This window comes from Ambystoma mexicanum, chromosome 7p (genome assembly GCF_040938575.1).
Source record: "Ambystoma mexicanum isolate Mex_15411 chromosome 7p, UKY_AmexF1_1, whole genome shotgun sequence".
In the NCBI taxonomy this organism is placed as follows: domain Eukaryota; kingdom Metazoa; phylum Chordata; class Amphibia; order Caudata; family Ambystomatidae; genus Ambystoma; species Ambystoma mexicanum.
This window is the reverse complement of record NC_090939.1, coordinates 88,914,829-88,938,830: the sequence shown is the minus strand read 5'-3', so window position 1 is coordinate 88,938,830 and position 24,002 is coordinate 88,914,829.

The window sequence follows — 24,002 nt, the reverse complement described above, 5'->3', positions numbered from 1 at the left end:
TCATCCGTTCTGGACACTCATCTGTTTTACGCCCGCACTCCTGCGTTCTACTCGATTATCTGTATTTACGCACTCATCTGCGCTACACGCTCGTCCGTTCTACACACCCAGCCGCTCTAAACACTCATCAACTCAACATGATCATCCATTCCATACACTCATCAGATCTACTTATTCCTTCGATTTCCACACTCATACGAACTAAATAGTTATCTGTTTTAAGTATATCATCCACGCCATTCATGTTGTTCACTCCAAACGCATTCTGTCTATTTCAGTAGATTAAATCTCTTGTTAACATTTCACTGCTTTGATTTACTTTATTCGTTTAATTCTGTTTGTCCTTCTAGTTTATATTAGGGGTTGTTAGCTGTCAGTTTCTCGCATCAGGTGGTTTGATGGATTGGTGTCATTAACCATTTCACTGCTTTGATTTACTTTATTCGTTTAATTCTGTTTGTCCTCCTCATACTCATCGGAGACTCTCACGGAAATCGCCAACGGCCAGATGGGCAACCGAGTCCCGGTCATACAAGGTTTCACTAGAGAAACGTGAAAAACTGGGTGTACCTGCCACCATGAGGGCAGCTCCAGACGGATTGCTACCGGATTAAGCACCTCCGTGATTCTGTATGGCCCAATGAAACGCGGCAGAAGTTTCTTCTTCCCGGGTATCTTAAGGTTTCTGGTGGACAACCAAACAGATATGCCGGTTTTATAAAGCGGGGCAGCCGTCCTACGTCTGTCCACATAGTATTTGGAGCGGGTTTGAGCCCTCAGTAGATGCCTTTTAATCCTAGCATGTAGAGCAGTTAGTGCTGCCAGTTTGTCAGCAACCCCAGGAACAGACCCGGAAGGCTCTAAGTCCACTGGAATGGATCTTGGATGTTGCCCATATAGGGCATAGAACGGAGAGGTACCAGTTGAGGAATGCCGCGAGTTGTTGTATGCGAACTCAACTGCCGACAACACTGTATACCATGAAGTCTCGTATTGCAGACACAAACAATGTAAATATTGTTCCATGGCACCGTTAACCCATTCTGTTTGTCCATCTGTCTGAGGATGGTAGGAACTGGACATGCGATCATCGATAAGAAGGGCTGAGGTTAACGCCTTCCAAAAACGGGACGCAAACTGCAACCCCCTGTCAGTGATCACCACGAAAGGTAATCCAAAGAAGCAAAAGACATGCTTCAAAAACAAATCTGCCAAGACACTTGCTGTGGGGATGCCTTGACATGGTATGAATAATGCCATCTTGGTGAAGTAATCAATCACCACCCAAACTGTATTGTATCCATGATTGGGAGGCAAGTCAACGACAAAGTCCATGGATACCGTGTACCATGGTTTATGAGGAACTGGTAACGGACGCAACAGCCCATAGGTCTGCTTGGTGAATCCTTGCACTGAGTGCACACAGCACAGGAAGAGACATAGTCTACAACATCCCTTGCCATTTTTGCCCACCAACACCATCTTTGAAGTAGATCCAATGTTTTTTTCTGACCTGGATGGGCTGCTACTAGGGAGTCGTGACCCCAACGCAATGCTTTGTTACGAGTTTCCTCTGTGGGTAAATACAAAACTCCATTCATGCAAGGGAGACCACCTCTGAGTTCCAGATTGAGATCATGCAACTCCTGAGGATTTTGTGAAACCCACTCTAGTACCTCCTGCTTCAGAGAGGGCTGTGCAGAACAGGTGCAAATCACATTGTCTTCCAACAACGGAGGTTTCTTTGAGCCCATATCATCAATATCAGTGTGAAGGCGGGATAGAGCATCCGCTTTGACATGGTCTCTGGAAGGCTGGTATGAAATACGGAAATCGAACTGGGCAAAAAACGAATGCCATCGAGCTTGTCGTGCAGTAAGACACTTCATTGTTTTGATGGCCTGTAGATTACAGTGATCTGAATAAACAAATACCGGATGTTTTGCCCCAAGGAGATGATGCCGCCATGTAAGGCACGCATCTTTTATGGCCAATAACTCTTTCTCGGTTACTGTGTAATTTCTTTCGTAAGGAGCCAGTTTACGTGAGAAAAACACCACAGGGTGTTCCACCCCAGTGTCTTTACATTTTTGTGAAAGAATAGCACCAATGGCCAGACTAGAAGCGTCTGCTTCTACTATAAATGGAACATCTGGATCAGGGTGTTGTAGGACGGGGGCCATGGTAAACGATTCTTTAAGTAGATCGAACGCCACCTGAGCTTCTTGTGACCAATGAAATGATTTTTTTGGGCTTGTTAATGCTTTAAGAGGCGCTACCACCTTAGAAAAAGAGTGGATAAACCTCTCATAAAAGTTAGCAAATCCAAGAAATGATTGCAGGGATTTGATGGAGTCAGGCACAGGCCAATCTAGGATGGCTTTAACTTTAGAGTGGCTCATTCTTACTCCATGATTGGTAATGTCATAGCCCAGAAATTCTACGTCTTAAGTGTGAAAGACGCATTTCTCTGATTTCACGAAAAGATGGTTCTCTCTCAACCTCTGAAGTACTTTAGACACATGTGTAATGTGGTCCTCAACGGATGCTGAATAAATTAGTATGTCGTCCAGATAGACAACTACGAACTGATCCATGTAATCTCTGAAGATGTCATCCATAAAATACTGGAAGGTCGCGGGGGCGTTGCACAACCCAAAGGGCATGACGAGGTTTTCGAAAAGACCATATGGTGTTTTGAAGGCGGTCTTCCACTCGCCACTTTCCCTAATACGTAAAAGATTGTATGCGCCCCGTAAGTCCAGTTTAGTGAAAATGGCAGAAGGGCCCAATTGATCCAATAGAACATTGATCAAGGGCAGAGGATACTGATTTTTAACCATTATGGTATTGAGTGCCCTGTAATTGATACAGGACCTCAAGTCTCCTTCTTTTTTGGGACGAAAAATAAAGGAGACACCGCCAGGGATTGTGAAGGACGTATAAAGCCGTTCTTGAGTGCTTTATCAATATACTCCTTTAAGACAGCATCCTCCTTTTGAGTGAGTGAATACACATGACCGGCTGGTGTCTTAGCTCCAGCAACCAGTTAGATTGGACAATCATATTGTCTGTGTGGTGGTAGTAGTTCCGCCTTGCCTTTGTCAAATACGTCTGCATAACCGAGGTACTGCTTGGGTATCGATTCTTGGGTTGTCACAAGTGTACTTATTTTAGGAATCCCGTCAAGGAAAGCCAATACAGGGGTGTGATGAACCACCTGGGACTCCAGAAAGCACTTCTCATTACAATAGTCAGAAGGGTACTGGATATGACCCGTGACCCAATCAATGACTGGATTGTGTAACTTAAGCCAAGATAGACCCAGAATCAACAGATATTGGGGTGCAACAATCACATCAAACACCAATTACTCAGTATGGCCATCAGGTAAAGACACTGTAATGGGTATCGTTTCTTCCGTTACCAAGCCGGAAGACAAGGCTGAACCATCAACAGTATTGACCGATTCAGGAACTGGTTTGGTTACCATAGGGATAGCCAATGTTTGGCAAAAGTAAAGTCAATGTAGCTATTGGATGCACCGGAGTCTACCATAGCCTTGGTCTGAACGGTACTGCCATTGAAACTCAGAGATACGGTAACTGCTATGGAAGCGGCTAAATGCAATGTGGAGTCCGGTTTGGTACTCGACAGAGGGACCACCACTATTGCCGAGCTTTAGCGTTTCCTGTCTTTTTATTTGGTTTCTTGGGACATGCAACCAATAAATGTTCAGCAGAACCACAATACATGCATAGGTTATTTTTGCGGCGGTTTTCACGCTCAGCAGCGGACAAGCGACCGCGAATGGCACCTATTTGCATTGGTTCGGGTTCGTTGGAGGCGGTCTGTGAAACCACAGGACGACTGGATGCAGATAAGAAGGGTTTCTTTTCGCCTTTTCTAGCCGATCTCCGTTCATCGATTTGTAGGATAAGGTCCAGTAGTTCTGTGAACCCTGAAGGAACTACAGGAACCGTTGACAAGGCGTCTTTCAGTTCCTCAGACAGACCTTTATAGAAAACCGCGGTCTTCTTATCTTCCGGCCATTGGGTTTCTGCCGTCAGCTTGTTGAATCGAGCGAGATAATCCAACAAAGGTTGGTTACCCTGTTGCAAACTCAACAGTTCTAAATCTGTTGCCTGAGTGGTATATCGCATATCGAACACCTTACTCATTGCTGACAATAGCTAATCACAATCATATAATAATGGGCTGTTGGACTCCAACAAAGGGTTTGCCCACGCAGCAGCAGTGCCCCCTAAATGTGATAATACAAATGCTGCCTTTGTGGTTAAGTCCAGAAAGGAACTGGGCCTGCACAAAAAGTGGAGGCGACACTGATTCACAAAAGTGCGATAGGATTTGAGATCTCCCATGAATCTCTCTGGAGGAGCCAGAGGAAACTGAGTCGGCATCAGTACCTGAACGGGTTCTCTTGGAGGTGCTGCTAAACCTGAACTAGAGGCAACGGGTTCAGGGTTCACCGCCCCTTGAGGGGATGCATGCATTGCATCTTGCAACACATCCATGTGATGGCTCAAGGTATCCTCAGCTGTGATAATTTCCTGTCTTAGATCTGCCACCAACTGAGTGAGAACAGCCAAGAGGTCGGTGCCCTCCATAAAGCCTTCTGATTCTGTTGTGACTCAGGTTATACCACCCCTATTACACCAATTAAAGGATACAGGTTGGTATTGAAAAAGGATACACGAGGAGTCATCCCTGGTGTAAAGAATGATCTGAGGTAGAACGACGTCTGTCAATGTGAGACGTTCCAACTAATGTCACTCTCTGGCTAGTTAAGGTAAACAGCCAAAGAGAGCAATTAGTGGAAAGGGGGAGTAAGGACCAAAATACACCAGGCTGTTGGTAGAAAATAAAGATTTACATTAGGAACTGACCTACCACCAGGAAAGTGGCTAAGTGTCTTTCTATGATACACTAACCTGTATTTCAGGACAGTCACAGGTGGAATCCAGAATTGTCAGCAGGTAATCCAAGGGAAAAATTACAAGGAAGGAAGTTAGTAGAGGGAACTAACCCGGGCGAACGAGGGCCACACTAGAGTCAGGTTGGTGCACACAGGATAGCGTCCAATAAGTCCAGTCCACGAGTCCTGAATGGAAGCCAAAAAAGGTGTAATGGAATTGGAATATACTGTTCCAGGTAAATGATTGTCTGATTAATGCCCTTATTAGGAGTGATTGAAATAATCTGAATTTGCAGGGTGATTCAAAATAACAGAAGTCCAGGATAGTGGAGATATCGCTATTAAGCTGATTGGAATAGCGGTTGCCACTATACAAAATCAGGATCGACAATTGTAGACATAGAAGGCTGCTCCGAGTTGGGACTGGAGAGGGTAAGCGGTAATAGAAGACCGCTGTGGAGCATGGTTAAATGTCTGCTCTTAGGCGGAACTGGAGCGTGACTGAGGAAGAGAGGACCGCTGAGGAACTCGGTGTAAGGCTGCTCCGAGGCGGGCCTGGAGCGAGAAGGTGGAGAAGAGGACCGCTGAGGGACACAGTACAAGACTGCTCCGAGGCGGGACTGGAGCGGGTAAGTGAAAACTGATGACCACTGTGGAACGCGGTAGAGGGTTAAAGCCGTCAGAGAATAGAACTTCAACTTCAAAGCTCCGGAACGCGAGGTATCCTGTAATGATCAGAAGCATTGTTACCCTGGATACGTCGTGTTATAAAGAATCACGTGACCACTCACGGACTACGCGTGATCACGAAGTAGCCAAGGAAGGTCATGTTAGCAAAACATATCACATGATTTCATACCGGCAGCTGTAACAACCGTAAACAATACAGAAAGAGGCACACATGAAAAGATGTAGTACCATGCGCTTAAGGATGTGTTTAATGGAAGCGTTTCCCCGGCAGCTTCCCAAAGAGTCTCCACTGTGTGTAGAAAGGCCTGGCAGTCATAAGAGCCGTGTGGGTAGGTAAGTATAGGCTATTGGGAGTCCTCCGTGTAGCAACACGTGTGGATAGCAGATGTACCGGGTTGGCCTGGGTTGGCAGGCATGACATGGAGCGAGTCTCCATATCTTTACGCACTACCACCGTACAAGTTCATGGCACAAAGAACCAGCCCACACTTCATTCTCAAAGTGAGGAACCATTCCTATGCTCCGAGTCAGTTGCACCAATCAATCCTATACTAAACAGTACTGGATGTCAATCCCAGTTAACAACTTCACCAGCAAGTAGTCAATTACTTTATGACCAAGAAAGCGATACTTCGGAAGAACATATGAAAGATCTAGCAGATTCCTCTGTTCTTTTAAATCGGAGTATCAAACTATCAGCATAACAGACATTCCATAAAAATTCCCTGGATTCCTCTGATTTATCAACATCATTATCAACTTCATTTGTCCACCCAACGCCACGACGATCATTTGGTTTGATGAATGCAATCTCCCCTCCTATTGAATTGACATTTGCCGCAATGAATACATCACTTGCTACATTGTTGAAATTATATGATCTCTTCAATTCAAAAATTGTAGTTCAAACAGATCTCTTCTCAGTACTAATGCAAAAGGTGTTTGTTGTAGAGGAGAAACTAGTAAATTCAACCTCAAAGATCCATTGTGTCGTAAGTGATGACCAACAGGCAATTAACAACTTAAAATCACCAAGGAGAGATCTGGAGGTTTTAAACCCATTCCAGCCATTGGGAGAAGTGATCCTAATTTCGCCACCCTCCTCAACTTTATCTATGTATCCTTCGCAACCTGTCCACGGAAGGACTGATACTATAAAAATGATATCGTGAGTGAGGGGATGTTGCCTCTGGTTTACCCACCCTACGCTCTATTTGAAATATTTCCGAAGAAGAAGCAAAATCGGGGACCTCAAAAAATGACAAAGAAATCAGAAACCTTGAGGACCATAAGTAAAAACTCTCACGTGACTTCATAAAGCTTCTTTTGGAATGTGGGAATCTACTGTATAACTCAGAATAAAGTCCCTGTGAAGCAGAAATGCCTAAGAGGAAAGAAGAAGAGAACTGCAATAATTGTATCTTGCTCACCAATGGGAGGGAATTGTTTGAAGTCATCTATAGCCCATGTGCCTCAAACTTCAAACACATAATCATCAGTTGATTTAGCAGAATTTTATTCTGTTTGGATGATGAAGAAATGCCTGCTATATCACCCCAACTACCGAGAAGACTGCAGTTACCAGCGCCCCCTCCAACTTGTTCGGCGAGTCCTTTTTAACATTGGAGGATAGAAGACTTCAATTGTCGAATTCACATGGAGAAATAACATCCTCCATGACTGATCCTTCTTTAACTAAGATAACTGGGGTGTGCCTAAGTTTATGATCATTTGCATTTTTTACCTACATTAGGCATACATTAAACTATGTATCAAATACCGAATAGCAGAGAAGAGATATACAGGACTTTAGGGAAATACATACTGAGAAATAAATATGAAAAACAAGATAGACTTGCCAAAAAAATGAATCACCTTTTACTTGAACGCCTGGAAATAAATCCATACCAGAAAAATCTAAATAGACAAAATGTCCTGGCTTTATTCCATCTGATCCCAGCTCGACATCAAGTGTCATCAGGAGACATCCAACAAGTTGAATTTGTAACTTCTTATGAGCCTGATCGGGTCTTCCTTCATGTCCCCTCAAAAGTGGTAAAACAGACAATTATGGATTTATCTCTTCGTGCGTTGGATGATCTGGTTCTTATTGACCAGACTCTGATTGGACTGCAACAACAATTCAACATGTTGGGTGAATATTGCCAACTGAATAACCTTACCACCAATACTCAAAAATATAATATTATGATTGTTACTCCAGGACCCAGTAGAAAACTGACCCGACTATCGTGGAACATCCATGGTATTCCCCTGATGGTGACATCTGAGTACAGGTATTTGGGTCTCCTATTAAATGCGAGGGGCTCTGAACTGGTGTATAAAGAAGATTTAAAGAATAAAGCCAAAATTGCAGCATTATAAGCTTTGATCTTGCTAAAAAATATGGCAATATCTCCTGCCTCCCAATTTTGCTATTTTATAAACAAAAGGAAGTCCCGACCCTTAGCTATGGATTGATAGTAAGTTGGCTGGACACAACGTAAACTGGAATAAAATAGAAGGTATATTTTGGAAGAGGGCAATGGGAGTTCCATATAGTACTGACTTTGGATTACTTTCCTTACAAGTTTTTGGGAAGTGGAAGGCTTTATCCTTCTGGAGAAAAATATAATTGGTCCACAGAATTCGATCTTGGGGATCCTGGCGGCTACACTTGAAGACTTGGCCTTCACACCTCTGACTAAATGGAAGGCACAATGCCTAACTTTGTTAGATGAAGTCGGTGAATCCTGGGAAGCATTAGTAAATAGACCTAGACTCAGTAAAACGTAAAGTTTGGAGAGCTGATTGGTGCTATACAATTGGTGAATGCCAGAGGTGTAAGAATTTTGCAAATTTACAGCTAGAACCTAGTGTACTGCCAACCTATTTAGAGTACTTCCTGTGCAAACAGAAACTTATGAATTTTTAAAGATTTAGTTTAAATTTATGGGCAACGAAGGAAGTACTAGCAACGAAAGAAAGAAACATCGAGCCTTTGTCAATTCTGTTGAGAGGAAATTAAATCCTTACAACATTTACTTGTAAGGTGTCCAAAGCTGAACGGCCAAAGGAATACATTCTTGAAGAATCATTTTAAAGATCTTATTGACCTTTCAGTAGAAACTGTTTAGAGAACGATTCATAGAGAAACATATGTCTCCTTAATTTTAGATACGCTTCGATTTTTAGAGTCTATATTTATTTTTTATTTTTTACATTTATAAAGCACACAAGCAGCACGGGGGCATTGTGGCGCTGTTACATAGATATCAACTTAGTTACAGGGATCTTTACATAATGTGCTTGCATATTGAGACATTACAATGTACAGGTGCAGGCTTTACAGCGTACAGGTTCAGACAAATAGCCATGTTTTGATTGCTTTTCGAAAAGCGAGGTGTGATGGTTCTGCTCTGAGAGAGAGCAGCAGGGAGTTCCATTTCCTACCTGCAATGAATGGGAAGCTTGCTATTTTCACTTTCGGAACTATAAGTCGGGTGGTGTAGGGTGTTCTCGTTGGTCTGGAAGCAATGGATCTGTTTACTCTCTGTGAGAAGTAGGGTGGGGCTGTGTGGTTGATGCACTTATGAGTTATGGCAAGTGTTTTAAATAGGACACATTCTCTAATGGGTAGCCAATGGGCTTGTCTCCTTGCAGCGGAGATGTGCTCCCTTTTGGGGATGCCTATTGCTGAACGGAGAGCATTATTGTGGATGGTTTGGAGTTTAACTAGGTTTTTATTCTGACGTACCTGTGAAAAGGATATTGCAGTAATATAGTCTTGACCCAAATTATGGCTCTCGCAATAGTTAAGCAGTTTTCGGTAGTGAGGAAGGTCTGGCTGTGTTTAGCAGTTTTGTATGGTAGGCTTCCGAGGACGCAATGGTGCTGACTTGCCTGGACATGGAGAGGTTAGAGTCTAGGTAGACTCACAGTGTTCATACGGCCTGGGAGACTGGGATTTGGATGTTATCAATAGTGAAGGCTGCGTATTAGTTGTCGAGTTTCTTGAGTGTTTCTTTGGGTCCTATCAGTAGTAATTCAGTCTTATCTCCTTTCAGGCATAGCCAGTTCTCTGCCATTCAGGCACGGATGGTGGAGTAGCCGGAGTTAAGGGTCTTGGCATCTGCCTCAAAATTACCCGCTAGTGGGAGGAGAACATGTGTATCATCGGCGTAGTTGGTGTATGCAATGGCGAGTGAATGCAGTATGTTGGTTAGTGGTCTGGTGAAAATGTTATAGAGTGTGGGAGATATGCAGGAGCCCTGTGGAACTCGCATTGGATGGTTGTTGGAGTGGCGCATGCATGGTCAGAGAATACTCTCATAGTTCTACCTTGAAGGAATGAGGTGATTCAGGCAGTTGCGTTGTGGGAGAAGTGCGCTGGGGATGAGAGAAGAGTATTTTATGGTCTACAAGATCAAAGGCCACCAATAGGTCTAGGAGGAGGAGAAGGGCAGGTTTGCCTGCGTTCTTGATGTCGTCCATCTGGTTTTTTAAGTCGAGCAGGGCTGTTTCCGTACCGTGGCTGGGGCAGAAGCCAGACTGTCGAAGTCTAAAAATGCTGTTGGATTCAGGGAATTGCTGGACTTGTAGACAGCCTGGTTTGTCTACATCTTTTAGCAGGAAGGGGACTGTGGTTATTGGCCTGTAGTTATTAGGAGAGGTAGGATCAAGTGATTTCTTTTTTAGAAGGGGGCGTACCCAGGCTTCCTTGAGGATAGTGGGGACGAGTCCCGAAGCGAAGGAGGCATTTATGAAAGCGGTGAGGAATGGTGCGAGTGTGCCTACAGAGTCTCTGATGAGTGGGGCCGGGTATATGTCGCCTTTTCAGTTAGAAGTTTTGATGTTATTTATAAGGGAGATAACTTGCAATTCGATGACGCCGTTGGATGTCAAGAGTGGTGTGTTGACAATGGCCCTGTGGTTGGGGGTGGTTATGTGGGACTGTTCAGGTGGGTTCAGTGCATGTTGGTTGGTCTGGATTCTGTTATGAAGGGAGTCTAGCTTGCTGAGTATGGCTGATTATATGTCGGAGCACCAGGCTTCGTCTTTGGTCATTGTCTGCGGGGGAGGAGTGGGAGTTTCCAGTTCCCTGAAGATGGCACACCTTTCTTTTGAGTCCGACTTGGTGTTGGCAATCCTGGTGTTAAATGACATGGCTTTGGCTTGGATGATTGCCTTTTTATAGTCCTTAGCAAGTTCGCGAAACACCAGTTTGGCTGAGTCCAGGTGGTTTGATTGCCAGATGGAAAGAGCTGTCCGTTCTAGTAGCTCAGGGGAGAACCAAGCGTTTGAGTGTTGCGTTGGCTTGGCTTTCTGGACAACTAGTGGGGCAATGGCCTCCACCGTCTGTTTTAATGTGGTGTTGTAGATTTGAGCCAGTATTTCAGGGTCGTTGGAGAAAGGAGGCCTGAGGGCCAGGACTAGTAGGTGGGGTATGAGTCTTTCTTTTGCGAGCTTGCGGGAGCACCTGGCAAAGGAGGGTGGGAGGAACCGTTGTGCTGAGTTTCTAAAGGGCTTGGTCCCTTGATGTAGTATGTAATGGACTTTTTTATATCCAAAAAGTGCAGAGCTACCTCTGCTGGAGATGTAGCCTTTTGGAAGAAGACCGGTAAAGCAATGGCCACGTTTTATGGAAGTCCATTGGGACTTTCCTAATGAATCGTGGATTGGTCATGAGCAGAACTTTATCCTTCCGAAATCGTAAGTATGGTTTGTTTATTGACAGAGCCTGTATCTCTGACACCCTTCTTTTTTTTCTAAACGTTTTATTTATTTTAACAAACCAACCAACAAACAGACAATAGACAGGTGTGTGTTACAACCATGCCACAAGTGGTCATACAACTTGTTTGGGCCGTGCATGAGCCATTGTCCCTTCCCCACCCTCCACCATGGGGCCCTTGCGTAGATCTATCTGGTGTCCGGCTGTTCAGCCTCCTTTGTGGTCCCGTATGCAGTCCATGTGACTTCTCCAGGGGGCCCGTTGCAGCGTCTGCTCCATCACATTCGCTTGCAGGTTTGCCCTCCCCCCGTCGGTAGAAAACAACATTTGTGTTAAGACATTCCAATCCTCCACTCCTGTGCTTCCTTCATGCATTCCCCTCTGTAGCGCCCAGTGCCATACCGCCGACTCGGCTAGCAACCAGCATCTCAAGTCAGCCCACCAGGCTTCAATCTTGGGGCATTCGGCCTATTTCCAGGCCATCGCAATTCTGAGCTTTGCCAACACACAGATTAGGTCATTCACCCTGGGTATCACTGGTCAGGCTCTGGCGTGACTGACTTCTTTCCTCTGACCGACCCTCCCAGGTCCAACTTGGGTCCTTCCTCTCCGATATCTTTTTCTCTACCTGTGGTGTCCCCCAGGGGTCTAACCTCTCTCCCTGGCTGTTCAACCAATACCTGGCACTCCTTGCCCACTGCATCGCCTCTCTCTGCCCCAACTTTCAGTGCTATGCGGATGACACCCAGCTCCTTTTCAGGCTGCCCTCTGCCTCCTCCTCTCCTTCCCTCATCTCTGACTGTCTGTCTGCCATCCAGCAGTGATGTGCCGCCAATGACCTCTGTCTTAATGCCAGTAAGACTGAGATTCTACTCATCGGCACACATACCCCCTCCTTCCCTGCATCTCTTTGGCCGGCCTCTCTAGGCCCTCTTCCTACTCCCACCTGCAAGGCCAAAAACCTTGGGATCATCTTCGACTCCACACTCTCCTTCTCTCCTCACATCTTTGACATCTCTAAGAAGTCACACTACCAGCTGCACCTCCTCAAAGGTATTCTTCCTTTCCTCTCTTTCCCCCAGAAGCTCACTGTCTCCAGAGCCCTGGTTCCGATAGGCTGGACTATTGTGACAGCCTCTATCTAAATCTACCTGCCTCTACTCTCCGCCCTCTGCAACCTATCCAGAACAGAACTGCAAGACTTATCCTTGGCCTCAAGCCCAGGGATCGTATCTCTCCAGGACTGAAATCTCTGCACTGGCTCCCAGTGCCTGCGAGGATTAAGTTCAAAACCCTCTGCATTGTCCGCAAGGCCTTCTGGGGCCCGGGGCCGCAATACCTTCAACTCTCTCTTCCTAAATATCTTCCCTCTCGAGCGCTTCGCTCATCCTCCTCTAACTCCCTCAGGGTCAGTCGCTTCGCCAAGCAACGAGTTGGTGGTAGATCTCTCTCCTCGGCAGGGGCCTCCCTCTGGAACAGCATTCCGGGGTCCCTGAAACTTGAGGAGAACCATCTCCGGTTCCGGAAGCACCTCAAGACCTTCCTCTTTGCTTCTGCTTTCTCTCCCCCACTCCCTTGCTCAGTTCTTGACAGTAACTGCTCTGGTCATCTGGATGCCCATCTGCACTGCCTCCCTGGCAACCCCTGCACTTGGGGACTGTTTTCTGTATGCCTGCAGTCCTCCTACCAGCACCTAGCTCTGCACTTACCTTGCACTTGCCACCTGCTGGCCATTTTTATTATTTATTCTACGATCCCATGTTCTGCAGTTCCCCTCTCCTTTACCGCTCACACTTTCCCTTTCCCCCTTCCCATGCACTTGCAGGTTCTGGATGATACCTGGCATAGTAAGATCATTGTCTGTTTTCCCTTGTTCCCCCTCCCTTGCCTCGTTGCGCCTTGAAACACTTGTGTATAGGCGCGTTATAAATGCCATATCATTATCATATCATATCAAGATGCCTAGGGTGTTTTCTCCCCCTTGGGAAGAGACCAGACAGGCAAACTTCCAGTGGCCATGCATGCATCTGGAGACCCGCTTTTGCAACCTTATCTGCCACTTCCCCCCAGAACCTCCCGATCACTGGGCATGTCCAAAACATATGCATCATGTCTGCTTTCTCTTTAGCGCACCTCGGGAATACCTGTTCTTCTCCATCTCTCATCCATGGCAGCCTGTGCAGAGTTAGGTATGCTCTGTGTGTGACATACAATTGTGTGAGTCTAATTCTCGTGTTCCTGGAGACACCCCTAGTGTATATCAGCACCCTCTTCCATTCTGCCTCCGATTGGGCCCTCCCCAGGACACCCTCCCAGTTTTTGCATGCTTTCATTTTGACTGTGTTGAGGCCATTTAAGAGTAGCTCATTTAACCTGGAGACCATGTGTCCACCCTCCATTACATCATACATGGTTCCTAGCACCTCATTCATCTCTGCCCAATCGTGGAGCCTTGGCCATTTTCTATCCAACCTTCTTATCATTCCCATGTACAATAGAAATTGTCCCTTGTATATACCATATTTGCTAACAAGGGTCGGGAAATGTATCCACTTGTCTTCTCAGCAAGTCGCCCACTACGGCAATTCCATTGTCCTCCCACTGCCCTCTGAACTGGTCCGCAGCCCCTTGCTGTCTGCTCATCACTGCCACCAGGGGGACATTCGGGGAGCAGGGGTCTGGAGTCCCCAGAAGCTTCCAAGCTCTACACCACAAGTCTATGCCCAGTTTCAGAAGATGAGAGGGTCTCAGCATCAGCTCACCTTCCGCCCACAGCACCTCTTTCAAAAAGTATTGGCGCAGCATTGGCGAGTCCAGCCGCGTGTCTAATGATGCCTCATCTTCCAGCCAACTCACCACAAATTGTAAAACTCAAAATGCAGTACTCTGATGCCCCCCTCTTTGTAGCTTCTCTGTAGAGGGCTCAAGGCGATTCTGTTCCTCCCTCCCTCCATATAAGTTCTTGCGCCATAGTGTTCAATTGATGCAAGAACCCTTTAGGTATATTGTGAGGCATGTTGGTAAAATGATATAGGAGGCACGGGAGTACAACCATTTTTAATAATGGTGCTCTGCCGGGTGCACCCAGTGGTAGCTTTCCAAAAGCCCATGGAACTTGCCACTCCTTTCAATACTTTGTGTATGTTGTTCTCGTGTGAGGCTGCTGGGTCGTGTCACACACTAATGCTCAAATAGCGATAGGTATCTCTCGTCCACCTTAGTCCCAGTGCTGGCAGCTGCTCCATGGTAAGGTCTCAGAGTCCTGCCAATGGGAAGACACAGGATTTTTCCGGTTAACTCGGATTCCCGAGAGGGTTCTAAACTGGTCAATAATGTCCAGCAGGTGCGGCAGGTTAATCTTGGGCTGTCTCACACACAGTAACATATCATCTGTTTACAGAAAGATCAGGTTTCCATTTATCCCTATCCCTGCTTCTGCATACTCCGCCCTGAGGAAGACCGCCAACGGTTCCAGCGCTAGTATAAACAACATTGGTGACAGTGGGAAGCCCTGTTTCATACCCTTGTGTATTTCCCATGCCCTGGAGATCTGTCTGCCAGTTTTCACCCTGGCCCTTGTGTAAATTAGCCTCACACATCTCGTGAACCCTGTGCCTATCCCAAAGCTCGGGAGAGTTTCCAGCAACCAGTCCCAGCGAATGGAGTCAAAAGCTTTTACTGCATCTAAGGAGGCCCCTGTACAGTCTTCTGCCATGTTATTGGTGCTGTCTATCACATGGTGAAGTCTCCTCAAGTTCCATGTGGTGTTGCATTCTGGGGCATACCCAGTTTGGTCTGTGTGGATAAGCTTCCTATTACTTTCTTAAGTCTATTCGCCAGCACCGCCTTTAGGATTTTACAATCCTGATTCACCATGGAGAGTGACCTATTCGAACCGCAGTCCTGTGGGGGCTTTTGAGAACTAGTATTATAATGGATTCACACACGCTGCTGGGTGTTAAGTTTATCTGGAATAATGACTTAACAAGAATGTAGAAATATTGTTGGGTTTTATTGTAGATTCTCGAACACCAGAGAGCTCGAGAACGTCATCACATCACTTCCACATACGTAACATACAATATTACATGATCTCCCCTCCTTAGTAAAACAAGAAACAAAAAGGAGGCGAGGACCGAACAGGATTTAGGGTGGGGCAAAGAGATGGGGAAGAGAGAAAAGAGGAATGGGAGACAGAAAAATTGATTGCTGTTGAAAAGTAAAGTATACACTCAGTGTTGACATGGTCTTCCCTGATGAGTTGCTGGTCCTTTTTAGAAACATCAATAGGAGATGGGGAAAATAGTTGGTTTTAATAGTACACATAGTCTTTCCTGAATTTCCACAAAATTCTTCTATTCCTGGATGACATCTCTCTACCACAGTTATCATCCTTGGTCTTCCTTGTGTCCATGTGTGTGCTCAGTTAATTTCTTACTTGGTGATAATCATCAACCAATGGTGGCTGTAGCACATTCTTTGCCTTACTCTTCTCTGACAACACTACATCATTACATGACCATCTCTTTCCATCTTCTAATACAACCGATTTCTCTGATGCTTTAAACACTCTTTGCAGTTCTCTGAATCTGGATAATCCTTTCAACACTCTCTTGGGTTCTCTCACCCGAATCTAGTCACCCTCCGTAATACTGCTTTTCTTCACGTGCTTACTGACATCATAGTATTCCTTATACTTCCTTTGTCTCTCCATCACTTTTCTTACAACATCCTCCATATCTATTCTCTTGTGGCTCTTTCACATTAACCACGCTGGTCTCAGCCTATTGGATGCTGTTCTCCCTCTCATCATCGTAAAAGGCTCTTCCTCTGCAGCTGAGTGTGGGGTCATTCTGTAAGCATTTAGCGCTTCTTTTAATGTATCCTTCCAAGGTAAAGAATTTGCAATGGCGAATTAAAATACTTTTTATGATGAAGCCATTCATTCTCTCCACCAATCCATTGGCCATTGGGTGGTACAAAGAAGTGACCTTATGTTCAATTGCTCTTTCTTTCATAAAATCTGGCATTTCTTCTGCCATGAACTGCACCCCATTGTCAGATATAATCTCTTTCGGGTCCCCTTCTATATTCAACACATTCTCCAGAAATCTCACAATTTTTCTCATGGTAACTGTACCTTCCATAATGCCCCATTCCACCCATTTCGATGTATAATCCAACAATACCACAATGTATATCTTCTGAGTATCTAGTGTTTCAAAAGGTCCTGTGATATCAATGGCCAAATTATTCCAAACCCTCTATGGAATCTCAACAGGCTGCAGGGGTGTGACATTCATTCTCTTACCCTTATCGCTCACTGCACATGCTGTACAGTTCTTCACCAACTCCTCCATTTCTCTCCACATCCCCGGCCACCAATAATTTTCCCTCACTCTCTGCTTCGTGAGGTTTCTGCCTAAGTGGCCTTTGTGTGCCAGGACAATTGTTTTCTTCCTTAATGACACAGGTGGAATAATGCGGTCACCCCTGAATAAGCATAGGGTATCCTCTGACATTTCATTTTTGATTTTAACATAAACTTTCAATCTTTGACCAATCTTTTTCCATACTAGCTTGGCGTAATAGACCTTGCTCTATGTCATCTGTAGACGCCTTGATCCATTCTTCCTCTATTATACTTGACTCAATATCCGTAATGATGCACTCTGTATCTACTTCATCACTGTTTACTTCCTCTAGTCCACCATCATCGCGGGGAAATCTTGATAAACAATCTGCTACTAGGTTAGAACTGCCTGGAGCATACACTATTTTAACATTAAATTGCGTTATATCCAATATCCATCTCTGAATTCTGGGTGAAACCAAATGTGGACTCTTGGAATTCAATACATGAATCAGGGGTTTGTGATCTGTTCTTAGCTCTATTGGAAGACCCCAAATCAAACTCCTGAAATGTTCAAGGATCCACCTCACACAAAGTGCTTCTTTCTCTATAGTGGAATAATTTCGCTCTGCACCCTTTAATACTCTTGAAGCAAAAGCAATTGGTACTGTAATCTCTTCTTGAACTTGTTCCGGCACTGCACCTAAAGCGACGTTGCTGGCATCCACGTATATTATATTGCGGGATGTACATTTGAACATTTTCAATGTCGGTGCACTATTTATACCCTTTTTTATACACTCAAATTCGTTTTTTGCTTTCATCTGATCATTCAAATCTTGCCGATTTCTTCATCAATTAGCTCATATACATCGATTTGTCTGTGAAATGCAATATGAACTTTTGATAATATTCAGTTAAACCAAGAAAACTGCGCAACTGGTCTTTGTTAGATGGAACTGGCATATTCAATATAGTATCCACCAAGCTCTTCTTTGGTTTGATTCCCTCCTCATTTATGATGTGGCCTAAATATGTTCTCTCATCTTGATTTTGCACTTGTCAATCTTTAGGGTGAGGCCTCTTTCCTGTATAACTTTAACACCCATGAATGTTTGGCTCTGTGTTCTTCTTCTGTCTGAGCCGAATTTAAAGCTGAAAAATAATACACCCCCTCTAGACCTCCAAATAACTGCTGCATCAATCTTTGGAACACTGCTGCGGCTTACGGCAAACTGAAAGGCATTCCCCTATACCTAAAGGCTCCCAATGGCACAAAATATTATGTCAGGCGTTTTGATTCTTCATTCAGTACTACTTGGTGGTACTCCAATGATAGATCCAGGGTTGTAAAGTACTTAGCCGGCTTCATAGTTGTTACCATTTCCCCAATGTTGGGTAGCAGATGTCTGTCAATCCATATATTTGCATTCAAGTCTTGTAAATCAACACACATCCTTGTAGAATCGTCAGGTTTTCACACAATTACTATAGGGGAAAGCCATTCAGAACTTTCAATTAGCTCAATAATATTTTGCTCGCATAATTTCATTAGTTCTTTATGTAATGCATCCCATGTGCCTATTGGAATGTTCATAAATTTATGTGCAATTGGTTTGGCTCCTTTCTTTAACACAATCCTGTGCTTGAAACCCTTTAACATTCGTATGTTATCGTTACACGTTTGTGGGAAACTCTTAGCTAAACTCTCATTCGTGTCACAGATCTCAGTTGATGTGCTTAATATAGGAACACTCTCACCAGGATGTATTTTTATCTGTAAAGCTGCTTATTGCCACCATCCCACAACTGACGAGCCATTTTCAGCGACATATAATTTGCAATATGTCTCTCTTCCTTCAAAACCTAAATGGACCCATTTGTATCCAATAATATTGATGGGGCTTTTACCATACCCAGTGCTCTCACTTTAGTATTTTCTAAATCTTCCCCCTTGCCTTTTAGTTCCTCAATGTAAGTTACCACATCCACAATGGTATACGGTGAGCCTGTGTCTACCATTACTCATGTTGGAATGTTATTTATGCTCATGTAAACCCATGATCCTCCTTTTCCATCAGGTGTGATTGTTTTAAATTTGAACATCCTCTTCTTTGTCATTCACTATAGATAACAAATTGCTTGGCCCACCAATTTCCTCAAGAGCCTTGATGCTTGTGCCTGTAAAGTGATTAATCTCTTCATGTGTTCTGTTATTTGAATATGAACCATTTCTTCCTCTTCCTCTGTTGTTTCTACAAACCTTTCTGAAATGGCCAATGTTCCCACATCTACAACACACTGCAGAGTATGCTGGACACTCCCTATCTACATTTATGTTTTCCTTACCCACATTTATAGCAAAGTCCTTGCATTCTGTTGATTGTCTCTCTTTCTCTCCTGGGTCTCATTCTGGGATTATTCCTTAACATTTTCCTCACCAGAGCTACTAATGCTTCTTCACTATGCTCTTCTTTCTCCTAATGTATACTTCTGATTTCGGTACTCTCTTGTTTACTAGTTCTCCACATACGAATGATAACGCCGCCGAAAGGAATTGCTAGTTCTATCTCAGAAACTGACCGTGGACCGGGTATCGTTAACCAAGAGGGAGAACCTCAAGAATCATTTCAGTGATAGCACCATTTCAACCAATATGATACAATCTCATGCAGAACAATTCATACACCTACAAGGAGTGTTATTCAGTCACTAAACCCTCCTGAAGAACCACACAAATTGTGGGGAAACACGTGTTGAGGGAACTGTAATCAAAGTAACTGCAATGCAAACCAATCATGAAAATACCAATTTGAAAATATTGTCCAATAAATAATTACAGTCAAAACTATTTTGGAGTGCTAGAATTGAGTGACTGGACTTTCTTTCATGCTTTACTTTGTACTACTCTCATACATTTTTCACCTAACTCCATGCTTCTGGCTATCTCCATAGCCAGTTCTAATGTTGGATCCTTTGCTTGCCATAGTCTTTTTTGTATATGGGGGTTTGCCGTGTGTAACAATGGTTTGTCTCCCAAGTATTCTTCCGCCACACCTGTAAATGTACACGTTGATATTAAGCCTCTTACCACAGCCATATACGCATCAACTGATTCCCCCTTGTTTTGACATTGTGAGAAAAAATGGTATCTTTCGAGAACAACATTTGTCTTATTTCCAAAGTGTCTGGATAACTTATTAAGGGCACTCTCATACTGTCTGTTGCCACTTGTGCCAGCTGAATAACCTGATCCTTCATCGGTATTGCTCTGATCAGGCAACATGCGAAAGAACCGAAGCACTTCTGCCCCAATGCAATTCAATAATGTGGCCTCCTTTAAGTCGTTATCGAACTTAGTGCCACCAATCGCTCTTAAGTATACTTGGAAAGCATGAATCCATTTTTTTACTGTCTATCAGGTTAACAACAACTTTGTTTTTGTTGGAGGCCTTATATGTGCCCCAGATAGATGCTTGCCAACCGTCGAAGTGGTCATTGACCTTTGTTTACTTCGTGAGTGTTGGCTCATAGATGGAGCTGTCAACGAGGTTGTCAACAAGGATTTTGTTACATGCCTCATGGAAGCCTTCAGAGGCTTATGCTTACTTGACGATGTTGTTGTCAATGATACAGATGTTTTCGTCGACAATGTAGTGGCAGCCACCGAGACTTTAGATATATGTTGTTTGGTCAATGATGGGAAGGTCATAGCCTGGCTTGTCGTCGTGGTTGCAGTTAACAATACCCTAGATTTATGGTGTTTGCTTGAGGACAGGACAGTCATTGCCTGGATTGTTGCTGATGACTCTGTGGTAGGTCTTCTCACCTTTTTGTCTGTTGATTTACTCAACGACGATGGGCTCGTCAATTCTTTGTTTAATGACAAACAGGCTTTTAGAGGCATCAAGACCCCCCCGACCCCGACGGCGGCTGTGGATGTTGTGGCGCTTATGTTTTTAAGCAGTCTTTCCTCTGGCCTTGTTCTTTCTTTAGAGAAGGTCTTTTTTCCTTGGGGATGGCCATACCTCTTGTTGACTCCACATCAGAGGGGTAGTTGGACTCAGGGTGGTTTCCCTTGTTGAGGCAGCAGAAAAGGCAACAATGTCTATCTTCTAGGGGTTTAGAACTAAACACCTTCCACATCTCACACTGTTCTACTGTGTGGTTGGGGTACAAGCAGTAGATACAGACTTTGTGCCTCTCTCCCGTGAAGACATTATTTCCTCTTTATTGGATTATTTATCTCATTTACATTCCATGTCACAACATTTATAGAGTCGAAGACATTTTTAAGGCCACAGGTGGCACAGGCCTTTAACAAGGCTTTCTTTTGCCATTCATGCCCACTTATCTGTATAGAGGGCGATGCTGTAGAGATGATGACACAAATACATTCCAAAGAAGAACTTCTTGTAGACGTGATGACACAAAGAAACTCCTTTCTTTTCCAAAGAGGAAGAAATTCTCCTGTATGTAGAAGACAATCTGACATAAACTAATTTCCTTTTCAAAGATGAAGATATTTTCTCAGAGGAGCAAACACAAGGACTCCCATCAGCATAAAAAATGGTTAGAATCTGAGGAGAGGAACAGGAGGAGGGTATAATGGTCTAACTACTCGATGTCCTATTGGTTGGGACCAAAAGCACCTACAAGGAAGGTGGCAGCCTACAAAATGGAAGGTTTTCTTTGCTTGAAACAAAGGAAGAAATAAGGTAACTGAGGATTCCCAGCCTGACGCCAGGGAATATTCACAGTATGTGAATCTATGAAATATCCAGGGCCAGAGAAGATATGTTCCCCATAATAATTATTAATTGTATGGGATATGTACTATTTGTCTTTAAATTAATAATTGTATTCCCGAAGCTACATGTCTAAAATAAGTTCAGTTTACAACTTGTCTGGGAAGATCCGAATAGACTACTTGATCATATGGTACCAAGGAAAGGTTACTTGTATCCTCATACTGCAAAGTTTTGATATTACAGTTCAGTTAAAGAATAGTAGGGTTATGACTGTGATTGGAATCCATCCTTTCCATCAAATTAAATATACAGCTCTTTTTTATGGTTGCAGAAACATTTTAACCAGACACTTAGTAAATATGCAAACTCGTTTTTACCAACGGCTCTATTGTAATCTGTGTGATAAGAAGATTAGTTCCCCACGATAATTATTCTTTTGAGGAAAAGGTTGTTCAGGATGTTGTCCTTATGTAGCTTGGAAATTCAAACAGAAAAATCTGCCAATGCACTCATGAACCTTCCCCTATCCTCTCTTGAACACCAGGATATATTGGAAATTGGCATTCTTTATTTCAGCAGAGAGGCCATAAAAGAGCAAGAATACATACAAAATTAATATAAAATACATAAGCATAACATTATCATATACATCGTCAAACCAGGATTTATATTATCCTTTGGTAGTTAATGTTTTAGAATTCACTCCAGAATTAATGCAGGCTCTTGCTTGGGCCATGTAAGGTAGTTGGAGCACATCAAGTCCTTACTTGATTCCTTGCATTTTTGTATGTGTAGTTTCCCTTTTTCTATTAGAAACTCAGTGCTACAAGCACAAAAATGCAAAGAGATAGCAAGGACTGCATCAGCATAATCTGTGTTTTTTGTTTTGTTTCAAATCAATTTTGCATAATATACACAGATTAATAAAAGATGCATTTTTGTCTACACTAGAAAAAATCACAGTTGTAGATGATTTGTTTGAGGGAAACAATGAGTAAACACTGATAAACACAGATTTCTTTTTTTAAATATTTCATTTTGTATCAAACCGTTGGAGCAAGAATTAACAATTGGCTTCACCTAAAGAACATTCCATAACAGTCACAGTATTCAACATGAGTCATCTTGGTTAAACTTAATTGGATGGAGTATACACCAAAGCAAACAGTCAATCCCCCCAACCCCCAAAGCCCTGCATAGCACATATAGTTTGTTCCTCCCATGGGTTCCAATGTTACTTCGTTTCACCCAGACACAAGTAAAGTTCTGCTAGGTGGGGTTTAAAAGTCAATGCTGGGTATTTAAAGTTGCAGTCCAGTAGACAGAAATTGGTGGATTCCTCCCCCCTTAGCTGCTGTTTATAAGTGATTTCAATCCAGCACTCCAACTAAGCCAATGCCTAGTATGGGATGCTCAATGGAAACCCTTATTTATATATTGTTATGTCAAAAGTTCTTTTAATTCTGGATGATGTACCCTTATATAATGCCCTCTCTTTGAATTCCCTCAGTCTCACTGAACCAAGAAATAGGTTTGTTTTGCAAATTAAAAGATTTATTTGAAGAATTGAACAATATATATATATATCACTTTTATAAATATGGATAATATCTGAATATCACACTTATGAACAATGTTCGGCAATGGGTAATATGACAATATCAACAATCTCTTTAATCAATTTGGAGTAGGAATAGGAAGAATAATGTAGCAGAGAATAACTTTGTGTGGTTCAAGGAAATGCATTGATAGGAAAGAATGCAACACAGAAAGAAACTTGATATGAATTCAACCGAAGACAATATAATCACTCTTTCCCCCTGTTGTTACTCACTCCCCCCAATATGCAATATGAAGAGATGAATGAGGGCACACAGGTATCAGGAATAACAATCAACAATTGCAGTTTCAATCCCGATTCCCACCAGCAAGCTTAGAGAGAACAGTAATGATTTTAAAACAGGTCAATTGCTTTTAAATGTAATTTGAATTGAATGGGAAAAATGCTAAAAATGATTTTAATTCGCTAAATGGGATTCAGAACTAGTGAGAGTTGCTTTGGATAAGTTCAGGGAAACACTAGCAATGATTGTTGAATGGTTAGCAGATGGAAAACGAAATTCAGAAGTTGAAAACAAGAAATAGCTGTTTTTACAGGTGGTGAAATTGAGCCAAAGGCAAATTCGCGGCAACTTTTCCGCGTGCGGGAAACGCAATTACGGAATAACTATAAGGAATTGGAATGCCGTTTGGGTTCGTATGAAAGCTGAGAATGTTATCTTCAAAATGACATTTAAATTCCTAGCACGTACGGTTCAAAAGTTACAGAGGTTTTAGTAGAGGTAGATTTTTCAGAAAAGGGTCAAGATTTCTAATGAAATTGCGCTTTGAGTTACAAACAGGTTGGCTTACACTAACAATTATCACAGGAATAGATGGATGAGAAAGGATTCAGAATGGACAAAAGAGATTCTACAATGCAGTCTGGATATGTTGGAATAGGTTGGATGGGATTACTTAATACTAAGAGATGACTAT